Source organism: Urocitellus parryii, chromosome 2 (genome assembly GCF_045843805.1).
Source record: "Urocitellus parryii isolate mUroPar1 chromosome 2, mUroPar1.hap1, whole genome shotgun sequence".
Classification (NCBI taxonomy): domain Eukaryota; kingdom Metazoa; phylum Chordata; class Mammalia; order Rodentia; family Sciuridae; genus Urocitellus; species Urocitellus parryii.
Window position 1 is genome coordinate 196133796 of NC_135532.1, and position 25150 is coordinate 196158945.

General features: G+C 32.8%; 1 pseudogene; it reads left to right on the top strand.

Annotated features, from left to right (window-relative positions):
- Positions 1–2451: 2451 nt before the first annotated feature.
- LOC113175360 (dnaJ homolog subfamily A member 2 pseudogene) overlaps positions 2452–25150 on the top strand; it is a 90689-nt pseudogene continuing 67990 nt past the window's right edge.

Here is a 25150-nt window from a genome sequence, read left to right on the forward strand (position 1 = left end):
AAGCATTGGATGCATATTTGAGTAGATTACTCAAAGGCTCTGAAGAACCACCACAAAAGTTTCTCTTCTCTTGTTCTGATCTTTTGTTGCTATAGGTTGCAGTATTGTTATTCAGTTATTGGAATAGAGAGATAAATAAATTAGCACACCCTCAACCACTTGTTGGTGTGTGCTAGGGGTGCCTATGCATCTATACTTACAGGTTCTTGAGACCTTGATAGGCATCTGCATCTGAGATATATTTTTATCAAAGAACACACTCGGTAACCATTCTATTAGATCATAAGTGATAGTTCTGGTTTTGTACATTGTTATGATCCTCACTCTCCTATTTTCAAGTAAACTGGCTAATGCACCCTAAGTATTACTACAGGCCACATGGTCTGTCTTCAGATTTTATCCCCTTACATGAAACAGTGTCAGGTCTCAAGAGGAGCTCTGTTAAATATGTTGATTGATTGGACAGCCGATACTCAAAGAATCTGGTTGCTGTGGCTGCAAAAGCCCTGGCTGTGTGTACTCACCTGACAGAATTGCCTTTTAGCAACCTCCTATAAACTCTGTCATCTTTCAGGTTGGGGCTTGCATACTTGGTTAATGGATAGCAAATTTACTCTATTGTATCCACTAGTTTAATGCTTTTACTTCCCAGAGTAGAAGAGATGCTTCCATGACCCTTGAAACAACACATTCAAAGTCAAACCAATTTCTTTTAAAAATTGCCTTATTTCATTATTTCCCTATTTCCTTTCTTTGGGTTGACATCACATGGATTACATTTGTCCCATTGTCTTTGTTCCTACTTCCAATTCACTGAAAAATTCTAATGATTCTGTCACTTCCTCATCTCCTATTTCTCTTTCTTCCTCTTTTTCATGCTACATGCTGGTTAGAAGTCTGTTCTTTATTCATGTACTTAATCTTCTGATTGATAGCACCACCTTCACTCCTTTTTTGCTTCCATTCTTCCTTACTGCCATAAAAGACATTTTGTCAAGTCTGTTTCTAATCAAGAAGTCTCTACACATATGTCATGTCAAAAAGAGTCATAATGCTAATAATTTATAGTATCAATAATAAAAAAATTCTGTTACCTCTTTTCATCTTAATAAAATGTACCCTCTTTTCTCAGTCGAATAAGATATTCTTATTGAAGTGCTTCTGTAAATGCATTTTCATATAATGTTAAGTTAGCTTAACACTAACTTTCTTAATATAGTTTACATTTTGGTTTGCTTGAATCAGCTGTATTCCCCAAAGACCCTCGAAATGAACACCTAATATTTTTATGGCCTGAAGTTCCCTCTCTTACCCTCATCTCCCTGTCTTCCCCAAACTTCAAAGCATGCCATGAATGCGCACTCTTCCTTGAGGTTGTTCTTAAAGTGAGGGCTATAAATAATCTCATTTTCCCATAAGCCAATGCTTTATGCATTACATGAAGTATCATATCTTGCATTATCATTTGCCAACCTGTATTATTCACTCTATGAGACAGTAAATCTACAGAAGGCAAAATCTGTCTCTTCTTCACCTTTATTGCTCTACTTAAGCCTGTTGTTAGTAGAATACCTGTGAAGTCTCAACCAAGTTACTGCACACTATTCTAGGATAGAGTAGTCATTATTAGGCAGTCATGTCATTTTTTTCTCCAAATCATTTGATTTTGGATACAATGGTAAAGTTCTCTAATTCTTTCTCAGCATTATCCTTATATTATCCTTATATCAGGGAAATCACATAAAACTTGCAGGAACTTGGAAAACAAATACCTTGGTTTTCAGAATTTTGACAATATGACATGTGGTTTCATAATTCTGCTTTACTTGATCAAAATGCTTTCTTCCTCAGATCCTTACTTAAAATTTGGCAGATAAAACCTTTTACACTTTTTCTCTCTTTTCTCTTAAACCCTCCTCCTCCTCTCTCATTCTTCTTTTCTCTCTCTTTGCTAGAAGACTGTAAAAAAAGGTCTGAAGAGAGCCAAGAGTCAATTAAAATAAATTAAAAGAAGAGAGACTATATATAAAGAATTTTAATTAATTATAATGTCTTTGTCTGGAAATGAATTCTTTAATTAATTGTGACTCTTTATGCAGCAAATTCACATTTATTCAACCTCAATGATGGATTATGCAAGAGTTCATTTCTATGTAAGTAAGAATACAATTGTTAATGGATTAAATATTCAAAAGTTTTTACAGAAAGGCATTCTTACCACTTATAAAGTATTTTAAGAGCTTCAAAAGGGATGTGCCTTCTGTTACAGTCACATAATGATTTATCTTCCTGATTATGGAAAGTTATATCAGAACTTCAAATGCTCTATTAAGTATCTCTTGAGGACATCACATACAAATCTATCTTTAAAAGGAACAAAGCAGAGCAGAAGATTATTTGTGTCAATGGTGTCTTTCAAGGAAATGTAATATTAAATGCCAATCCGACACCATGTCTACTAACATTGAAGATGATGACCCTTACAAGCATCTCTGTGGTGATTCCTTCATTCTGTCTGTGGACAAGGCAGCCCTACAGTTAGAACTGAGGTGAAAGAAAAGCTGTTAACTGCCTTCCTTCCCCTGCTATTAGAACTATAATAAAAAACAAGGGAAAAGTTGTATGTGTCAGTTAAACTCATTTAAAGTTCTGCTTTTTAGCCTACATTCATTATTTTGTTTTCAGATTGTTTCCAGATTAGTCAGGCAAGAAATACTCTTGATCCCATCATTACTGCTCTAAAATGATGGTTGATAAACCCTAGATCAGACCAATGCCTATTTTCTATAATTACCCCAACATACAACTTTCCAAGGCTCCCACAGTGGTTATCAGATAGGGGACAGTAAAACATCACGTCCCTGCATGCCCCACTTTCTGTTACCAAAAGCTTAGCCAAGATAAGGAAACAATGACAATAAACATGGGCCAGAAGGTCTTGAAGGCCCAGATACAAATTGTCTTGAAGGATACTGGTTTTCTCTTATGCACACTGGGGACTATGGCAGGTTAATTTTGCTTGGTAATAGTGACACTTATTCATTTTAAAAGGTGGGACTGGACCAAGCTATTTCCTTCAGATAGGTCTGACAATTATATATATCAGTGTAGAGAAAGGGTAGGTAGCTGTTTGCCTATTTTATAGGGAACGAAATTAGAAGCCCAAGGGAATATAAAAGATGAAAATATCTGTGGTAGAGAAGCTTTCAGAAAACCTTAGGTAAATTAACATTGTGTGCCCTAATATGTTAATAAGCAAAGAAGTGATATCATTCATTAAATATTTGCATAATTGTATTTCATGGTATAAGTGGAACTACAAATCATGTTTTATCCACAACTGATTGAGGTACTATAATTTAAAATAACTTTTAGGGTAAGGAAATCAGCAGAAATAGGAGTCTTAATCTAAACATGTTTGTGCCTAAATGAAGTATTGTAAAAGGTGAGCAAAAATAAAATTAAAATCAATAAGTGATATAAAACGATGAATCTACAGTAACAGTTTTAAACACCTACTATAAATGAAATACATTTTGTACAACGTCACTTCTTCCATACTATAGTATAAAATAGCAAGGTTGATCTCTTTTGACATGGATTACAGTCATAAAATAAAAAATTAGGAGAAATAGAGAACAAAATATTTTGTTGGAAAAATATGTAAAATGACTAAAAAATGATTTCAAAATATTTTTTCATATTTTATATAAATATGAGTTCTTATTTGTTGATAATGATTTTTTTAATTATTGTATTCCACCAAGAAATTAAAATATAGTTTTAGTCATTTAAGCGGTAGAAAGATGAATTTTAAATGATACTTTTATTGAGGGAGCTTGGACAAAACTTCTTGGCAAAGATCCAAAGAAAATGAAATTGTATGCCTGAGATATTTATTTCTACTTTTTGTTTTATATAAGTCACACCTTCTTGGTTTTTAATGGCACAAGAGACATAGTTTTCTTCTACATTTCTTGGTTCTTTTAAAACTATCGCACCTATAAACTATAAATAATTAATGGGAAATTATTTTAACAGTACTTACCATTTAAAAAACAAGATAATTATTTGTTAATTGAGTGTAATAGTAAACTTTGTATTGCAGCTATTGAAAAGATACCAAAATATAATTCAACTGCCTGTTTAAAAAATTCCACTAGAGGGCAACATGTACCAAGACTTTTGTCCCTTTGCACTTTGAGAGAGGAAAAAAATTCATTTTATCCCTTTTCATGAGTAAATGTCATTGGTTTAATATTTAGAATCATTCAGTCTTGTTATCTTTATGATGCACATGTGGTTTTGAGTGAATAACATCTCACTTATAAAAGATAGCATGAGGGGTGTTACTCTAATTTTATTTAGTTATATAGTTTTTCAGTTACCATAATTATCAGAAGACAAAAAAAAAGTAAAAAGGGCCTTATTTTATATATAACAAATTCATGTGGAGAGATAGTCAATGCCGTATGTGTTTCAAATTATAAATATGTATGAATAGTTCTAGGTGAAAAAAATAAACAAAAATCATATGAGATGTTGATGGTAAATTTGAAATTCAATTTAGGAGAAATAAAAATCATTTGCTCATTATATTCTCAGAAACCATTTAACAGTGAGTTAGGAAGACTGCTTGAATGGTGTGCATCATACTAACACCTCTTAATCCTCTCAGAAAAATGGAATGTGCATAAAACTTGCAATATCACCCTGTTTTTGAAGTCTTCCCAAACAGCACTCTGTCTCCGGCCTGTCCTCTCCTATTTTCTACTTCTCCACCTACACATTAATATTTTACTTTATAAAAATCACCTAAACATGAGTGATTGCCACTAACACATTAATAGTAGAAAAGGCACACATGTTTCGGTCTCCTTATGTTTCCAAATTAAGTTTTCTGTAGGAGCAAAGCAACATTGAAAAGGAAGAATGATAAACACAACCAGCTTTGGGAAATGATTATATAGGTTTTAGTGGAATTATATTTAGAAATAACAACAAGAACAAAACATACACACACAATAGTGTGCTTTAATTCTCTAAGACAGATAATTAGGACGAAGCACAATTGTCTCCTATCACAATAACATGGTCAATTTTTGTTTAGCTAGTAGTACTATACTTAAAGTCAATTTTATATTCATAAAAAAAGTGCTAAAATTTTCAAAAAAAATTAAGAAACAAAAATTTGTTTTTACCATTTTTAAATCTCAACACATATTATAAACATAGGCAGAATCTATCTGGACTAGATTTAAGTGATTTTCCTGCATCATTTTTTAACCCTCCTATTCCCTTATACAATAAGGAATAAATGGGAATAATTAATTCCCATTTCATAAATGACTAAACTCAGATATTCATGTTGGCAAATGAGATAATTGTAAGAATATCTGTAAGTGTAGACTGAAATGCATATACAGACAGTAATAAAAAAGCATTAATTCCCAAGCATACTTCTAAAATTAAGAAAACAAGATTATGAAAAACTTTTAAAAATCATTCATCTTAACCTCACATAGCAAATTTAGATAATGTCAATTGGCAGAAATAGATGGTAGAAATCAGCACACTGGCACATACACATTCCTCTCTGTTTCCATTGTTATTAATTTAGTATTATTTTATTAATGTGAAGTTTATAAGTTTCCAGTTAATTTTGTAACCATTTGTATTGTTGCCTATCCTTACATCTGTATTTAAAAACATCACACCTATTTATAGTCAGGATTTATTGGTTAAATTTTTATCTTGATTTTTTTCACTTTCTAGGTATCTCCAACATCTCAATGATCAATTCTAATCTCAAAGTGAAAACCACTCACTAATAAAGTTCTAAATGAAACTACATTAAAATAAAATATAAAAACTTAAAAAAATGGATCATATATTTCCTAACATTCTTATGTACTCTCATCTATTGTCTTATACTTCACAGACAAATGTCAGCTGAGTGTTGTGGCACACACTTGTAATCCAGTGGCTCAGGAGGCTGAGGCAGGAGGATTGCAAGTTCAAAGCCAGCCTCAATAACTTGGGGAGGCCCTAAGCAACCTAGTGAGACCCTGTCTCAAAATTAAATAAATAGAAATAGATTGGGGATGTGGCTCAGTGACTAAGCACCCCTGGGTCCAATCCCTGGTACAAAAAGGAAAAAAAAAAAAAAAAGGACAAATATCAGGGTATACCTTGAATAATTGTTTTCTTGTTCCTTCGTCTTCAAGTGACTATGTTACTTTAGAGAACTCAGGTAAAAAGTAAAAATTGCCCTCTTGAATGTGGTCTGTTTTTTTCTACCTAGATTACTATATAATTATTTATTTATGAAATTTATTTCTTGAACATATACTTTCATGGACCATGTCATAGTAGCTAGACATTCAACCATGTTTAAAAACAATCTGATTTCTTGGAATTTGCATTCTAATTGGAGAGAGGAGTGGTAAGCAAATTTTCTAGGGTATTTCACCACATATCTCATTGCTACCACATTACCATGTGTTCATATATATTCTCTGCATCCTAATCTTACACCAAATGCAGTTCAGTAATAAAATATTTTTAAATAATATGGCACAATGTAGAAACAAACAAAAAAAGACTTCACATAATGGTCACACCCCACTTGACTGAAAAAAAAATTGCCATAAAATGTGCAATGATTATGCAGACAGTAATAAAAAAAGCATTAATTCCCAAACATACTTCTAAAAGAAGTATGAAAACAAGATTAAGAAAACAAGATTATGAAAACAAGATGATTATGGGCATGTCAGATAGCGACTAGTGCTTTAGGGGAAATAATGAAAGCGAAACAAGGTTCAGGAACCTTGCATCACCTGTGACCATGCTAATTTAAGTAGGTTCATTGGGAAAATATGGTCTCTTGAATGAACCAGCTTTGAGGTTTTCTGGGGTTCCTAGGCAAACACTCTCAAGAGAAAGAATTTTACACCCAATTGCCCTGCAGTAATTATTTCTTTTCAATTTGTGGATTCAAAAACAGATAATCTTTTTTTTTTCCTGATCTAGCTTTGAGTCATTATATTATCTCTTCTTTTGTTTTTTATACGTCTTTGTGAAAAACCAATCCTGTGAATGCCAAACCTTCCTTGTGCATATTTTCCTTATGGTCTGTACAGTTGTCTCTGTCCTTTTTCATTTGTTTTATGTGACTTCATCACACCTCAGTATCCTGAATCTATTAAGTTGTATTTCCTTTTTACAACAAATTTTCTGCATTTTTTTCCTCTGAAATCTATTAATTTTTCACTCTTCTGTCTTATAAATCTATTTTGTCCCTTTCTTCCTTTTTGAGAACATTCTACCTTTTATGATAAAGACTTTTTTCTTTTCTTTTGAACAAACTCATACAATTTTTGTCCTTAGGCTAAGGAGATTTACCTAAGGAACCTAATATAGGCTACAGTTCATGGCATAGCCTTTAAGTGACTTTCTTGGATTTTTGTTCTTTAATTTTGCATTTTTCCAGATTTTTTTTTTTGATAGGTCTCAGGTTGACTTCTTTAGGGGTAAAACTCACATTTCAATGTGGCTATTTGCTGATAATGAGGGATCCGGCATGGAGGGCAACCAGTCTGGGGATGGACATATAAGAATAGTCGCAAGTCCATTGTCCATAGTTCTAGAAAAGTGTTTTTAGGGATTTCTAATGAGAAGACTTCTTCTTCCATACATTTTAGAGCAAACAGCCTAAGAAATCAAGTGAAAGCAAAACTCAGAATTTTGTGATATCTACTATGAGCTTCAAACTTAACTTTGATAGGAAATTCAGAATTGTTCTGATTATTTTATTCATCTTTTAAATTAGTGAAGAAAAAAATTATTTTCAACAAACTTTTGAATTTTGTTTAAATAACAATGAGCATCTGGCTAATCAAAACAGCACCCATTTAAATTTCAAGGTGATTCTTTCAGAAATCATGTGATTTATTTATGTTGACATCCAGATGCTCTAGCCCAGTATCTAAAAGCATAAGTGCTTTAAAAATGTTTGTTAAATGGCTCACCATTTTCTATTTTAACTAATTAGTACCTATTAATGTTTTCTTGTTTTAGATATATACAACATAAAGATCAATTACATATCATAATTTCTAAAGTAAATCACAAATTAGTGTCTTTGAGCTTACAAAGTTCTAAATTAAAATCATGTTTGATGATTTACAGACATACATTTTTAAAAATTTAAACAATAATAGTATAAACAGCTATTAAAACCAAGACTATGTTTTAAAAATTAAGATTATATCTTCCATTGTATATCTATTATAATTGCCCTTTGATCCCAAGCATTCAGATTTTAGTTATTTATTGAAGGTCTTGATTAAAAAATATCTGACACATCCTACACTCCTAAATCTTTATATTTGCTTCCTACAAATTATTTGTATTTTACCTTCCTTTTATAGTTTAAAAATGTAAAATTAGATTTTATTCAATTAATGAAAGTAATATTGACTTGTGCTCTCGACTTTTGAATAGAAATAATTAGATAAGAAAATGTTATATACTAGATTTGAGCATTTTAATATAATGTTGAACATTTGGTCATGTGACAACAAAAAATAAGTTTTTAAAAAATATTTGTATTAATTTCACAAATATACATGTTCATTCCAGTACAATTAAAGAATTTGTAAGTTATCTCAATTTAGGCAAGTTAATCTATTATTTAAGATATGTGATTTAGCATATATTTCTGAATATGAAATATTTAAAAGTTTTTTTAAATATTTAAAATTTGATCAGGTCTAAATTTAGACATTTATTAGTATAGTTTTAAATCTTCTTTGGCTTTGATTTAATATATTTTTATAGTATTATCACAGTAAATGCATTTTATGTATGTGTGTATTTCTGGATGTGTATATGTTTATGTATTTTATATATACACATAGCTGATAAATTTGCTGAGTTGTGGGAAAATAATCCATAAACAATTTACATAATTTGAAATATAGCTCTAATTTGCACTCCACTGCCTGTTTGCTGGTGCAAACATATATTCAACATAGGGTTTTCCAATCACTAGTCTTCTTGACATGCAGGGTATCTAGTTTATCCTATCTTTAGCAAAAACTTCAAATATGATGACTGCCAAAGAATAACCACTGGCTTGAGTGTTTATGCTAGAGTTCAATGGCACTACATTCAGACTGGAGCTATAGGTATTGGCAAATTCCTTACAGCAAGGATCCATTCACTAAACAGCCATTTTCAAGCTGCAAACAAGAGTCCAAACATGGGGATGTGGTGTTCTCAATGGTCCACTCAGAGGTCAGATCACTATTCTTCCTTTCTTCTTCCATACAGGAGGCTAGTTGATTTTGGTTTTAGGCTTGTAAAACATAAAATATAAGATTGAGTCATTTTATAATATAGCTCTTATATTCTTCCCCTGTCCTACCATCTAACTCCTATAAAAGATATTATAAGAACTTCAAGTGATTTTTAGTCTAAGAATGAACAAAATAAATGTAGGTGTGGCACCACTTGTACTAGAATAAACAAAATAAGCAGTTTAATCATGTTTTTGTTCTCTCAACTATACCCTTTAAAGTTTTTATATAATGTCAAAGACTCTAGCAATTCATTAGTATAACAACTCTATTACTGACAAGTGATTCATTGCAGATAGAGCTATGTAGTATTTCATAGAGTTCTATTTCTGCTCTCCCATTTGCAAGCACCTGCAAATTGTACAGAAGTTCCCTGGAGCTGACTTCTATCTTAGCATTTTACTGTCAACAGCTTAGCTAAGCTCCAGGGAGCCTAGCTTCCAGGTGCTGTGGTAGTAAATTATAGCCACAAGCCCAAAGTGAAAGATCATACTCAAGTTTTTAATCACTTACTGTGGTAGTATAAGAAAGAAGCTAAAATTTAAAAAAGTGCCATTCCCTTTCTATCCTACCTTCCATCTACCCCCAGTAGAATAGTACCAATCAAGGACCAGCAGGATTAGCACAAATTTGGATTCATATCACTGTTGTATATGTTGGGACAAAATACTCCCAAGGACCAGGGAAAGGGAAAAGGAAAGAGAAAAGAGGATCAGGAGTTGAAAATTAGAATACTAGTTAGAGTGAAGACTATCTCTTCAATGCATCCCTCTATATCCTTCTTCCCATAAGGACCACAGATACAGAGGTCTCTGAATAAAGGTGCTGGGCTAGGAATGCAAGTTTGCATAAACACAGGGATCTGAGTCCTCTGCATCTCCAGCCACAGACTGTGATGCATCTGCTGTGCACAAAGTCTGGTTTGGGGAAGGCAGCGGCCCTTTGAGAGGGCAGCCATGCGAAGCTTCATAACTGCCCATGATTCCATTTTCAATTATGGACCCTTTACCTACCCATTCTCCTTTGCTCCAGCTCTATTCATTTCCTCCCTCATTTCTCATGTTTCTAGATTTTGGCTCTTCCTTTTTAAATGTATATACTATTGGGTCTAGAAATAGCTCAAAGAAGATTTGTGTCTAGGAGATAAATTCCTTTTTAAAAGTTTATTATACAAAGATGAAGGGGAATCCAACTTATGGAGGGTGGAGAACAAGAATGCATTACAGGGAGTAGACATGCAAAGGTTCTGATTAAATAGGTTCCATAATAATGACAGGTTTAACTAGCGTTCCAAGTATAAGGCAAGCACAGTTAGATGTATTAAAGAGGTCAAAATAGAAAGAGCCACCTATGCCATACAAATATGATAGTTTATCCTAGCAAAAGATTAAAAGTAGTGAATAATATAATATAAAAATTTCAAGGAAATATAAAAGCCAAGGCTGGTACAGATACTGGGAATTAATATGAAAATAAACAACATGTCACCTAATATTCAGATGGTATTCAAAGTGTCTTTGCACTAAGACAAAATTGCTTGTTTGGTTTTATGCCTCAGGGAGATCATTTCAACAGTCAATAAATGTGCTGTTAGAAGTTTGCTCAGGTCTTCATTAACATGTGAATTCTTCTGTTGATGTGTATATTATATAAAATCTTCATATGTAGCCAAAAAAAAAGTGTTGTGTTTTGTTTTGTTTGTAACTTCATGCATTGGGAATGGTGACTTGGAAAAATGGGTGGGAGGGGGCATGATGCTAACAGGGAGAAAAAGGGGGAGCTTACATGTAACCAACCTGAAGAAATCTGCAATATGGCAAAGTCCACATACTGTCAATGTTTGGATAACCTCTAAGATAACCTCTAACTTCAGAGTACAAACTTTTTCTCTCTCTTTTATTTATAACCCAGAAAAGAAGTACTTGCTTTCCTAACTTTAGGCCACTGCTCTATATTCTTATTAGTTAAGAAATACTAAATGCATAATTTAATTACTCAAATATAACTGCAAATTCTCTCTTAAATAAACTATCTTGAAGTCTTTTTTAAAAATCTGAATATATTCTTATCCTCACAAATATGTTAGTAATTACATACATGTGTGCATTAGCAGTCTTAATTTTTTATTCACTAATAATAAATATATATAATTATTTTAAGTGACCTAATTTGACCTCAATTTAGAGCCACCATCAATTTTCTATATAACTTTTTACTGTAGAAAGGAAAGAAGCAAATTCGTTTCTGATCTTGGAGACTCAAGGCCAAATATACTTCAGCAAAGTTATGCATAAAGCATCCAAGAACAGAAATTGACTTCCAACAAAGTAAGACAGATTTCTATGTCACTTTACATACATGAATATATCTGGATGTAGGCTAAAAATATGTTTTGCACAAAGTTCGTGACACTATTGTTTAGTATTTTTTTAAACTAATTTGTACTATACGTCCATTGGATTTGTGGTCGCTTGCATTGAATCAGTCATCTTAAAATAATCCCAAGTTATCAGTCCACAGTGTTTACAAGTCAAAAGGATTTCTATTTCCCCAGTAAATTTAAAAAAATACGGAATGGTATAATTTTGAGATAGCAATTCAGATTTTTCAAAATAATACCATTAAATTATATTTTGATTTTTGTTGCTTTTATTTTGGTGGTCATGACTTACATGAAAGAGTAAAAATCATAAAGTATGGCATTCAGCAGTTTTACCACAAAAATAATTTCTACATATGAAATTCTCTCATAATGTGCACATTACTTATTAGACATTTAGGCCAAATGCAACATTAGCAAGAAAATGATCCATTTCCTTAACATCTGTTAAAGTACTCTACAAATATGCTAGTGATTTGATGATACTTTTAGAAAAATAAATACTCCCTCTATTTGTAAGGCTATAAGAAAGAGATGGAGAATACTGGTCATTAGTTACTTCAGTGCTTTCTTATTAGTGCATTTTAATTATATTGAATATTGATTTCATTGTGGAATATTCATACATGCTATACCATACTCTGATCATTTCTACTCTGCATTACCTCCCCATGCCTCTTGTCTTCTCTTCCTGTGAGTCTCTTTTTCTCCTCTAATAGTCTCCCTTCCACTTTCATGTCCTATTTCCTCTTTAATTTCCCCCTAGATTTCATGTGTGAAAGAACACTTATGATACTTAAATTTCTGAGTCTGGCTTATTTCACTTAGCATTTTGATCTGCAGTCTCATCAATTTTTCTGCAAATGACGTATTTCATTCATCTTTATGGTGATATAGTAGTTCACTGTGGGAATATATACATTCCACATTTTCTTTGTCCATTAATACAGTGACAGTCATCTAGACTAATTCCACAACTAGACTATTATGAAGAGTATAGTGACTTTAATTCTTTAAGATATATGCCTAGGAGTGGTATAACTAGATCATATGGTAGTTCTACTTTTAGATTCTTGAGGAAACTCCAAATTGAGTCCCATAGTGGCTATACTGACTTACATTCACACAAACAATGTATAAGAATTCTCTTTTCCCAGGGTTGGGGTTGTGGCTCAGCGGTAGAGTGCTCACCTAGCACGTGCAAAGCCCTGGGTTCGATCCTCAGCACCACATAAAAATTAATTAATTAATTAAAGGTATTGTGTCAACCACAACTAAAAAATATTTTTTTAAATTATCTTTTCCCTGCATCCTGGCCAGCACTTATTGCCTGGTCATTATGACTGGAGTAAGATGGAATCTCAACGTAGTTTTTATTTTTTATTATTATTATTTAAAAATATCTATTTATTTATTTTATTTTGTTTGACTTGATACTGGGAATTGAACCCAGGAGTGCTTTACCACTGAGCTATTCTCAAACCTTTTTTTTTTTTTTTTTTACTTTCTAAATTTTGAGACAGGATTTACTAAATTGCTGAGAGTCTCACTGAATTGTTGAAGCTGGACTCAAACTTGCAATGCTACTGCCAAAGCCTCCCTAGTTACCAGAGTTATAGGCATGTGCCACTGTGCCCAGCTACTTTTCAAGTAAAATATTATATTGATATTTCATTTTATCTAAACATTGTGAGCATATAATGACATTTAGATTTATCCTTGGGTTTTAAAAATATTTTTGTATTATTTAATTGGTATATTATGATTATACATAATGGTGGGAGTCAGATTCATCATTCATGACATATTCATATATGCATATAATTTGATCAGTTTTATTCTCCGGTACCTCCCCTTTCCCTCCTATTTTTCCTCCTCTTGATTCCCATCCTCTGCTCTGTTGTTTTGTCTTTTATTTTTGTAACATCCATTTGTCTCCTCTTTCTCTTTCTGTCTCTCACATATGAGAGAGAAAATGTGAGCTTTCACACAATGTGATGCTTTACAAGTCCATTCATTTTCCTGCAAATGATATAATTTTGTTTCTGTTTACAACTGTGAACATTGTTGTGCATATGTCTCACATTTCTTAATCCATTCATCTGCTGATTGACACCCCTAGTTCTATAACACGGCTATAAACTTGGGTATGTATGTGTTACTTCAGTACACTGACTTTAATTCTTTTGGGAAAAATATGGAAGAGTGGATTTACTGGCTTATGTGGCAGTTCCATTATTAGGCTTTTGAGGAAAATTCATACTGATTTCCAAAGTGGTTGTACTAATTTACAATTTCATCAACAGTATGTAAGTGTTCATTTTCCGCTATATCTTCCCTAGCTTTATTAATACTTGTATTGTTGATGATCGCCATTCTGATTGATGTGAGATGAAATCTCAGTGTAGTTTTCATTTTTACATAGTTGATAGCTAAAGATGTGGAAATTTGTTTTTCATATAATTATTGGTCATTGGTACTTCTTTTTAGAAGTGTGTTTTTAGTTCATTTGTCCATTTATTGATTGGTCTATTTCTTTTTTGATGCTAAGATTTTTGAGTTCTTTATATATTCTGGATGTTAATGCTCTGTCAGAAGAGAACCTGACAAAAATTTCCTCCATTTTGTAGTTTTTTTTTTAAAAAAACCATTAATACCATTGTTGATTGTTGCTAACATTTCCTAAACTAATAGAGTCCTATTCAGAAGCTGTTGCCTGTGCCTATATCCTGAAGTCATTCCCCCATATTTGTTCAAAATTTCAGGTCTTATACTTAGGTATTTTTGTACAGGCTGAGAAATAGGGATCCAGTTTCAGTTTTCTACATTTGGATGCCCACTTTTCCTGGTACCTTTTGTTAAAGAGGCTGTCTTTTCTCCAATGTGCATTTTTGACCCCTTTGTGAAGAGTCAGTTGGCTATAGCTGTGTGGCTTGTCTCTGTGTCCTCTGCTCTATTTCTTTGTTCACCAGGTCTGCTTTTATTTCACTACCATGCTATTATAGGATACTTCAAATTTAGGTATTGAGCTTACTATGTTGGGAATATTGAAAAACTGAAATTATTGTATATTCATCACCTAAATATTCATTTTAGTCTTATTTTTTTCAAATTTGGAACAATTTTCAGGAGTTTTGTTTCTTTAGTTTTATTTTAAAATGTTTTTATTTACATTTGTGTTTATAAAATAATGATTTATTTTTTATCTAGTAACAGCTAATAGGGCCTACCTGTAAGATTTTTCTCTTTTATGCCAAGTCACAATCCCTAGTAGATGGTTCATTTTTAAACCCTCAATAGACTCATATTTTCAGTGACTAAATTTTTTAATTCTTCATATTTTTTCAGCAATTGTAAATTTTAGTTCCTTTTTTACAAATTAAGAGTTATTTTTTACATTTTCCCTTTCTACCTAAGGAAAATGAAACTAAGGATTACATCAGGGAAAGGTTAATTAATTAATCTTAGGAAATTAGTTATGTGTGTTAAAATAAGATGCTCTAATTTTTACTTTATAAGTTAATTCAATAGAGTAATTATAATTTTCCATATTTATTTATGAAATTAAAAGAGCTTTTAATCCTGAAGTCCAGATGACATTTTCTCACTCTTCACAGGTAAGGAAAGTGGAATAAAAGGCCTCAGAGAAGAGGAAGCTAGAGCAGCCCTACCGTGGCTATCTTCTTTACTTTATTCAATCAAATACTGGTTCAGGATGGAAAAAAAATTGTCTTTCCTCTACCCATTGTAGTTCTCATGTGGGACCTACCCATGCAAGAAAAGACAGATTAACAGAAGAAAATTAAGAATTTATTAATAATTCCATCTTGTATGTATATGGGAGATTCTCAGGAACTAATTCTCAAAGAGGCTTATTCAGCATTTTTAACAGAGAACAAGGTAATTTTAGTATAGCAACAAGACAAAGGAAAAAGACCTTGAGGCTCATGGAGTAGCCAATTTGGGGAAGACAAATAAGTGGCAAACTAGTTGTAGACTGGGGCTAAAATTAGTGAAGTTCATTGTGTTGATTCCTATGAAGCCAAAAAGTGTCTAAAGTTGTTTTTGGTGATGAAATACTGTATTCCTGATAGAGAGGAGAGGACTTTTGGTGATAAAATACTGTATTCCTGATACAGGATGTCTTTGTAAATTTGTGTCCTGCTTTCATGAAAGAGAGGTTTGTTATGTCTGTGGTCCTCAGTTGTCTTCAGCAAAGTTATCTTTATGCCAAGGAGTCATATTTTACTGTGGCATGTTCAACTACCCGTCTCCGGTAAAGTCATATATGATATGACTTTAATATAAGTGTGCCTCTGAAACCCAACCTAAAATTTAGTCACTGCAAATATGAGGCTATTGAGGGTTTCACCTGAACGTTAGCACTTCATTTTGTAAGTGATTTATAGAAAATAAATCAGGATGTTCTATAAATTTCTACACTTGACCTTTTGTCTCATCAAGCAGATTTAGAAAATTAGGCATGCTATCTATGTTCCTGGGAAGAGAGAAATGAAAAAAAATTCACAATCAGAAAGTTAACAAGGTAATTATAACATAATATAACATAATAGATGCTGTAATAGAGGTACTCATTCTGGGGATGTAATGGACAAAAGTTCAGCATTCTCTTGGGTAGCCAGAAAAGATCTTGCAGGGCAAATAGGAGTTTGCCAAAGAAGACTCTACATGAAAGTATTATATACAATTGTCTTCATAGTATCAAAAAAGAAGACGTGGGCTGAAGGTGTGGCTCAGTGGTAGAGTACTTGTCTAGCATGTGTGAGACTTGCCTAGCAATGGGTTTGATCCTCAGCACCACATAATAATAAATAAATTAAATAAAGGTATTATGTCCATCTACCACTAAAAGAAATTTCAAAAAGAAGAAGATATATTTAGTGAGCCAGAAGAAGGTCAGAATCATTTGTGTATGAGGTAAGGTTTAAAAATATTACAATATAATTACAAAATAGCAATATTTTATGATATATTTATTAAATGCTAGTCACTCCTCTGAGAGCTTTCATTGAATTCTCACCATAAACCTTTATGTAAGCAATGTTATTCCTGTTTTAGAGATAAGGAAACTGAGGCATTGAGAGATTTAACACTTTTCCAAGGATGCATGGATATGAAGTTCAAAACAGTAATCAACATCCAGCTGAGTGGATCCAGAGTCTGCTGTGAATGAGGTTGTGGAGGTGGTGAAAACAAGGGGAGAAGGAACTTAGTTTAGGAGATTACTCTCTAGTCTGTAGATAATAGGAAACCAATGAAGCCAGACAATAATGGGGTGTGAGATATCAAAACGTGACTTTGAAAAATGGCTTCCAACCTCCTGTCCTCAAAGACAAGTCAAGTGTCACACTTCATTTGAGTTCCATGAGCAGGGTGAGGTCTTAGAAGAGTGTGTAGTAAGTCTGAGACATGCTCATGGCTAAAAGAAGTCTACATCATGGCCATTTATGCAGTTTTATCCTGAATAGAATTCAAGACCTTTCTATGACTTATTTTCTGCAGAAAAATAAGATGCAGGTTTGTTGTAAGAATGAAATTAGTTCTGAAAGTGGGAAAAATAGCATCTTAGTCATAGTCCCTATATGTGTATTGGTTAAACAAATAATTGACAGGTATACATCTTAAACTCCCTCTAAGAAGACAGAAAGTGAATATACAATTGTATTAAGACCAATTTTTAACTTTAATTGAAAATATTTTATTATCCTTAATTAGTGTGGGAATTATATATTGCTTTTTATTTTTAATTTCTTATAATGGCACCGTTATTCTTATTTTTCATATGTGATTTTGTTTATCAATGTATAATTATAAGTTATATCAATAACTTAGGCTGATCATAATGAAACTAGATAAATGTATATATTATTGTTAAGAAATTTAGATCTTTTGAATTAAAGTGTAACAAAAGAATTAATATATCAAGTCAATTAATCCAGAGGACTCACTCGTACAACATCCTTTTATTCAACAGTCATGAATGTTTTCTACATAGTAGTGATTTAGCTCAGCAGAAAGGATAATAAAATTAATAAGACCAGGTGTCCTAACTGAGATAGTTTAGAATCTTCTATAAGAAAAAGGGTATTCAGTACAGTGATGGGGCTATTAACTATGTGAGTTACGACAATCTACTTAATATATATTTATCAATTGGTCCTTGTGGTTTTCAGCATTCTGTTGCTGTGACAAAATGCCTGAGATAAATTAACTTGGAGGAAGAAATATTTATTTTTACTCATAGCGCCATGACAAATTTCAGTGCCTGGGCAGCTAACTCAATTGCTTTGGGCCTAAGGGGAGGCAGAACATCATGGCATAAGGGTGTGGCAGAGAAAATCTGCTTATCTCTTGGAAACCAAGCAGCGGAAGTTAGAGAAAGGAAGGGATCAGAAACAAGATATTCCCTTCCAGGACATACCCCCATCTCTTCCACCTAGGCTTCACTTTCTAAAGTTTCCATCAGCTCCCAATAGCACCACCAGCCGGGGCCATCCATCAACATGTAAGCCTTTGGGAAATATTCCAGATCCAAACTATAACAGTTCTCGTTCCCAGAAGAGCACAGGAGTAAAATACACACACAATATCACTGCTTTGCCAATTCTCGACAGATGGCACACCAAATTATCGCCTTTAAGTTATAGAAGCATTCTTCTTGTTAAATCCCAGCAAATTATTAAAACAATTGCAATTGTGCCATATCACTATATATATATGCCTGAATTCCTTATTTGTGTCATCTATTTAATATGTAGACTTTGTTATTACAGTGAGCTCATAATCATCAGAATGACCTTAATTTTATCTTTAACATATTCTTCCCAAAAAACTTAAATTTTAAATATGGCACAGTTAAACATTTTGAATACTTCCTCATTCTTCATGCTTCACAGAGCTGCTGACACTGCAGGCTAGACCTTCATTACCCATGATATGTATCTAGACCTTTATTAGATAGAGAAGAAATACATGAGCAGTCAGCACACGATCACCTCTCTAAACAGATGTCACCCCTTTCTACAGACCAGGACTTTGAGGCTTAAACAGACGATGATTCTCTAAACAAAACATTCAGGCTATTTGATCAAGGTCACTGGAATTTCTACCATTAGAGAGTCATGTCCTTCCATGCAGCAACTTGGCTAGCAAATGAGATGTTAAATGTGTAACTCTAACTGTTGGTTCTACTTTTGAAAGCAGTTTGGTCTCCTGACTCCTAAATGCCTTGCATCTCACAACTCATTCCTCAGCCAGACCCACACTTTCCTTTCCAGCTCTCTTACTGAGAAAACATCCTTTTTCCAAGTTTCCACTCTTTTCTGTATTAACAAATCCCATTTCTGAAATTTTCTTTTCACCTTTCTCTTGACTTCCAGCCCTTGCCTACTAGATGTTTTCATCTCAATGGAGAGTCTCTACTTGGAGGCAACGTATCAAAAACTAAACTACTTTTTGTCCCCTCCAATCAAACCTCCCTGAAGCTCACTTTGCCCCACTCATTGGGACAGTGATTTTCAAATTCTCCTACTTATCTTTTGTTTCCTCTTTTTCATGAATGAATTGTCAGTCTTCCATTTTCCATACAGCTCAAGAGAAAAGCATAAAAAAATCATTTGTACTTTTTTACATGACATAGCCCTATATCTCAGTGTCTCTGGATGGGGTCTTTGTCATACAAGCCAGAAGTTAAATAGATCAACAACAATTAAAGTCCTGTGACAGGGTGGTTGCATATCAGTAATATCAGCTATTCAAGAAGTTAAACAGGAAGAGTTGGAGTCTTAGACCTCCCTGGACAACAAAGGGAATCCCTATGTCCAAAACAAACAATAAAAACTATTCAAGCAAAATAGAGGCTTACACATTCTGCACAAAGCAGCTGAGGTCAGTGTGCATGGCTAGGTAGGGAGACAGCTCTATTCCACCAAAACTCTCCATGTAATTCCCTTCCATTGCCCCATCATACCCTGTAATGTTCTTGTTGATTGAGTGAGATGAGCTTGACTCAGGCATCTTGCAGTCCTAGCCTGTGGGAAAGAAACAAGGGAAAGAGATATAGAAGACTGAAGAAACAATATATACATTGTACATTAACTTCACTTTTGGCAAGAACAATCACCTGACCCACTCAGCAGCAAGAGGGAATGGGAAATCTCCAGCTCAGCAGTCAATGGAACAGTTAAAACAATTACTATGGAAGAAGAAAGTGGATATGGGGATATAACTAATGATTTGTCCTATTGCTCAAATGCAGTTGCCAAGGACATCACAAACATTATTTTCCACATTTATTCTAAAGTTTCAAGAACAAATTTAATTCTACTCCCACTTGTGGTCATCATGGTCCTTGGCAGCTTTGCTTTCTGGCATTTACTTTCCTGTTCACTACACTGTCTTATTTAGCCTCTGTAAAGCCCTTTTTAAATGATCCATGTTACTATTTGTATGTATTCCAAAAAAAACTTTATGATTCTGGCAACAAAAAATACATGTTGTAGTTCTTTGCATAGACAGAGCCTATAGATATGTTATCCAGAGTAAGTAATGCACAAGACCTTACTTTTGCATGTATTACTAACAGAGTCAACATTTTTTCTTTGTCACTGTCCTTATAATGTACTGTCAGGGGTAGAAAAGAGGGTGATCCCCTTCCTGGGGATCATGATATGTCCTGAATGACAGTCTTATACCAAAAGAAAGAGTAACAAGAGAAAAGCATAAAAAAATCATTTGTACTTTTTTACATGACAAGGGGGCCCTCAGATTGAAGACACAAAATCTCAGGAAGAACTACTAATTTTTTTACTTAGATTCAATGGAGCAGAACGTGCATGTGCATAAATATGATTGGTCAAATAGGGTGTAAGATAATGGAAATAGATTAAGTAAGGAAATCCAGCAAAGCCTGTCTGTTTCAATTCTTCTTGACCTCTCAAGTATAATATTTCTTCCTCTCAGATATGGGGCAGGGCCTTCACTGTAGTGGGGGGGCTTAAGACCTATAATTAACAATGCAGTTCAGAGGATTTTTTTAACCACTCTTTCAAAGAAAGGAAGGGCAAAGTTAGGGTAATATTTTGGGGGTATTATTATTAGCCTCGGAGAAAGGGGGATTTTGGTTCTATTACTTGCCTTGGGAGAGAATGAGGGGTGAGAGACCTAGGAGGGTGGAGGCCAAAGATGGCATTTATAGCTACTCCTGAGATTTTCATTTAAGCTATGGTTTTCTGAGCCACGATAGTTAATAAGAAGTGAATATACTATGTATTTGAATGATAAATGTATGAATGAGTAGATGGATATAAACTTGATCCAGCCTCTCAAATATTCATAAGTGGAGACTTAAATGAATCTGTATTACAAAGATCTGCTTTTTTGAGACAGTAGTAGAAAGACCATAGAATGCATATTTTCTGTGAAAAAGACACATAAGAACCAGAATTATTAACATATTTTTTCTACCTATAAAACTGATGACTCACATAATGCTCACCATTTAGTGAAAGCTAAAGATAGTGGCCTGGTTTTCATGATAGTATAAAAAGATATGATAGCCCCTTTAATTAAGCCCATTTAATTAATTAAGATACGATAGAGAAAAAATGAGTATTTCTTCTAAACTATGACCAAATTTTCTAAAATTGAAAACAAGATGCAAGTGGAAATGTTGGTAAATTAGTACAAGAAGGAGTAACCAGGAGCCAAAATCACAATTAAAGATTAATAAAAATCAAAATTGGAATCAAAACTGTTGTAAAAATTTCTTAAGTTCCACTAGTAGCACAGAATGAACAACTTAAGAAATATTTGATCATAAAATTTGGAAAACATTTGTTTTTCATAAATATCTATTTCAGTGGATTGAGCTAGTTGATAGACATGGGAGATGAATGTATTAGTAGACTAATTCCACCTTTTTGAAATGAGTCCATATCAACAATTTAAACATTGGGCATGTAAATGTTCCTAGGTCACTCACAGACCATTTGTACAGATGAACTACTGATAAAAATTTTTTAATTTTTGTAGGTTTATATTTTTCATATTTTAATTTTCTCTACTAAATAGCTTAGTGTAAAAATGAAAACCTAGTATAATCAATGCAGAATTCTCATAGTTTACAAAAACTAGGTTACATTGTGTTGGACAAAATTCAACTTAGATCCATTCTAACAATGTCTTCAATTTACTTTTGCAGAACAAAGGACATTAGTTTACTTTAAGTATAAATCTATAAGCCTTTTACAATTTCTGTTCATTCTTTCCTTGGCATTTTCATTGAGAGGCAGTCGATTTTTTCTATAGATGGATTTCATTATTCAGACTTCACCATCAGTAGAATACATTATAAATTATGCAGAATGTGATAATTAGTAGCAAGCAAGAATATAAATAAAACTGCATAACCAATAAAAGGCCATAAAACCTGGCAAGTAAAATTAGTTACTGTGTGTTAAAATAGGAAATGTAAAGAAGAAAAAAATATCTCACATGTCTTCTCTGTGCTGGAGAGAAATTGCTGTATTACAAGCAGCTCTGGAATCACATGTTAAAGCCTATTAGAAATAAAATAAAATCATACATAATGTCATGATTTGGAATGACCTAAGAATAAAAGAACTATGATTCCATGAAGATAAATTGTTCCTTGGTTAAAGTAAAGCTGATAACATCTTTCCCTCCCTACATTAAACTGAGCTTCAATTTTTGAAATGTCTATCTCTTTCAATAGTTAGCTTTTGCAATTTTAAGTTTAGAAAACATCATTGAGAATTTTAATAATTTATATTTGTTAAACAAGCAGCAAATGTAGAGAGACACAGAAACTCTTTTGTTTATTTCCTGGAAATCTCTAGTTAGTGAAATAACCAGATCAGCAATACTGAACAAAAGATAAGATGCACTAAGTGCGATGAAAAATTCACCCAGCCCATCCAGCATAGCTGGACCATATTTGGGAAAAAAGAATTGCATATGAAGCATACTCTTCTAGAAAGAAAATGCTCTTTAGGTCCCATATTGATTTCAATGAATCCCCTACAGATATACTTCAGAAATTGTGTGTAAAGGTTAAAGCAAGGGCTAGAATTCATTTGAATAATAAATTCTAACATTCTATAAGACCCAGTTCATGCATCAAAGAATCAAAATGTGCATATAAAAGGTACTAATTACACCAAAAATGCCCAAATATATTGTAAAATGTGAATATCTTCCAAAAATGGTGCTTTTCCTTTTATAAGAGCATATTTGACAACATAATAATAAAATACCTTTCAAATTATAAAAAAAATAGTTAAAAACAGATTATATTGACTGTGAAAACCAGTTGGAATTTATGCACACAAAGTCTTTTGGGTAACTGGTATTGCATATGTTTTTGAGATTCATTTTATCATTATGGTTTGCTTAAATTTCAATGTCAAAGAAGTCAAAATGCCTAATATAAATGCAAATTTATTATTTGGCTTTTAATAGGAAAACTAGGAAATGTAGACTTCAGTATTAAATGGCCTGAATTGGTAGTAAAATATATATATAAATATATATATATATATATATATATATATATATATATATATATATTCTATCAAATAGCTTAGTGTTTATATATATATATATTTCACCTTCTGATTAGTATACTAAGTTACAACAAAGAGGCTTATATATGCTCCCCAGCATAGGAATAAAGGTCTCACAGGCACATTGAAGGAGGTGTGTAGCCTAGTGTAATATATATATAAATATAAAATATATATAAATATATATGTAATATATATATATAAATTATATATATAATTTTAATATATATATAGCACCATTTATGGAAGATAGTCACACTTTATAATATATTTGGGGACTTTTGGTGTAATTAGCACCTTTTATATATACATAAATATAATTAAATATAGCATGATAACATTATGAAATGGCTCCACTATTAATGCCAAGTATCTAAAATAACCATAAAATGTTTGATGAAAGATCTATAGGACCATCAGTTCAACTGACATAATAATATATTTGACTAATTTTAAAAGGGAAATTCCTCTTAACAGAAATAGTAGAAATTATCAGGTTATTTGAAGTTCCATTAAAAAGCAGAAGGTTATTTTGATTCTGTAGATTTCCTTTTTCTATTATTCATCATGATAACATAAGTGCCCAGGAATTGGCAGATACTTACATTCTACAAGAGTGATATCCAGACATCAATTTTGGCCAATTCTATTTGAATTATTTTCTTGTCTAAATCTTAGACCATTTACTGAGTGAAATTCTCTTTCTGTAATCACTTATTTCTTGATTTGTGCAATAATTGTTGATTAAGTTCCACTTATAGGTTAGGCTAGAAAGGGAAGAAATCAGATAGGTAAATGTTTTCAAGGGAGGAAAGCAGTAAGACAGTGTAAGACTGTGATTCTTTTTCTTTTCTTCTCTCCTTTTTTGTTTTTTTTTTCCTTTGTTGTTGTTATGCCTATTGAGTCCCCTGCATTTTCTACAACTTGGTGTACAGTATTATATTTTGTTATTATGTATCTATAGCTCATTCCAGATATAAGGCTTATTGACAATAATAACCAATTTTTTTCCTTTGTATACCTTATACTTGAAAAATCTCAAATATGTACAATATGAGAGACAGGGAGGGCTATACTGAAACTCTAAGCAAAGCATCCAAAGCACAGAAGAGGGGTATCAGTCTTATTGGATGGTGGGAGATGGTACGGAAAACCTTCATAATAACAAGTGGCATTTGAAATGGTTTTGGAGGAGATGGTCTGGGGATAGAGTAAAGAAAAACAAGTAAAATGAAAGAATAGAACAGTAAGGACCCAGAATAATTCACCTGAAGGGCTCATAATATCTGAGAATCAGGCAGCACAAGGGTTTTGAAGGTTAATTTCCTTACCATCAGTATTTAAGGAATGGGGTAGGAACACTTCAAACTATACATATTAAAATATTATAGGCATACTATTCAGTTAACTATTTATATAGAAAACCTCAGCATGTAATTTGTCTGTAATGATCAGCTCTAGCTTGGCTAATCTGTGTTTCCTTGATCATCATTAATGATGAGTATTTTATGACTGGAATCAAGGACAATTTTATCAGAATTTTGGCCCCATAAGAATACCAAAGGCCTAACCTTTCCACTCCAATTTGATTGTTCAATACTTTGCCTTTCTTAAACAAAACTCTCATGTCATCACTTAATTGTTTTTCCCATAGATCTTGGACTCTTGCAGCCATATTTTGTTCCAGCACTTGCTTTCACCTTCTGATTAGTATATTAGGTTACAACAAAGATGCTTTTAGTAGCTTCCCAGCATAGGAGTCAAGGTCTCACACAGGCACACTGAAGGAGGAACAACAC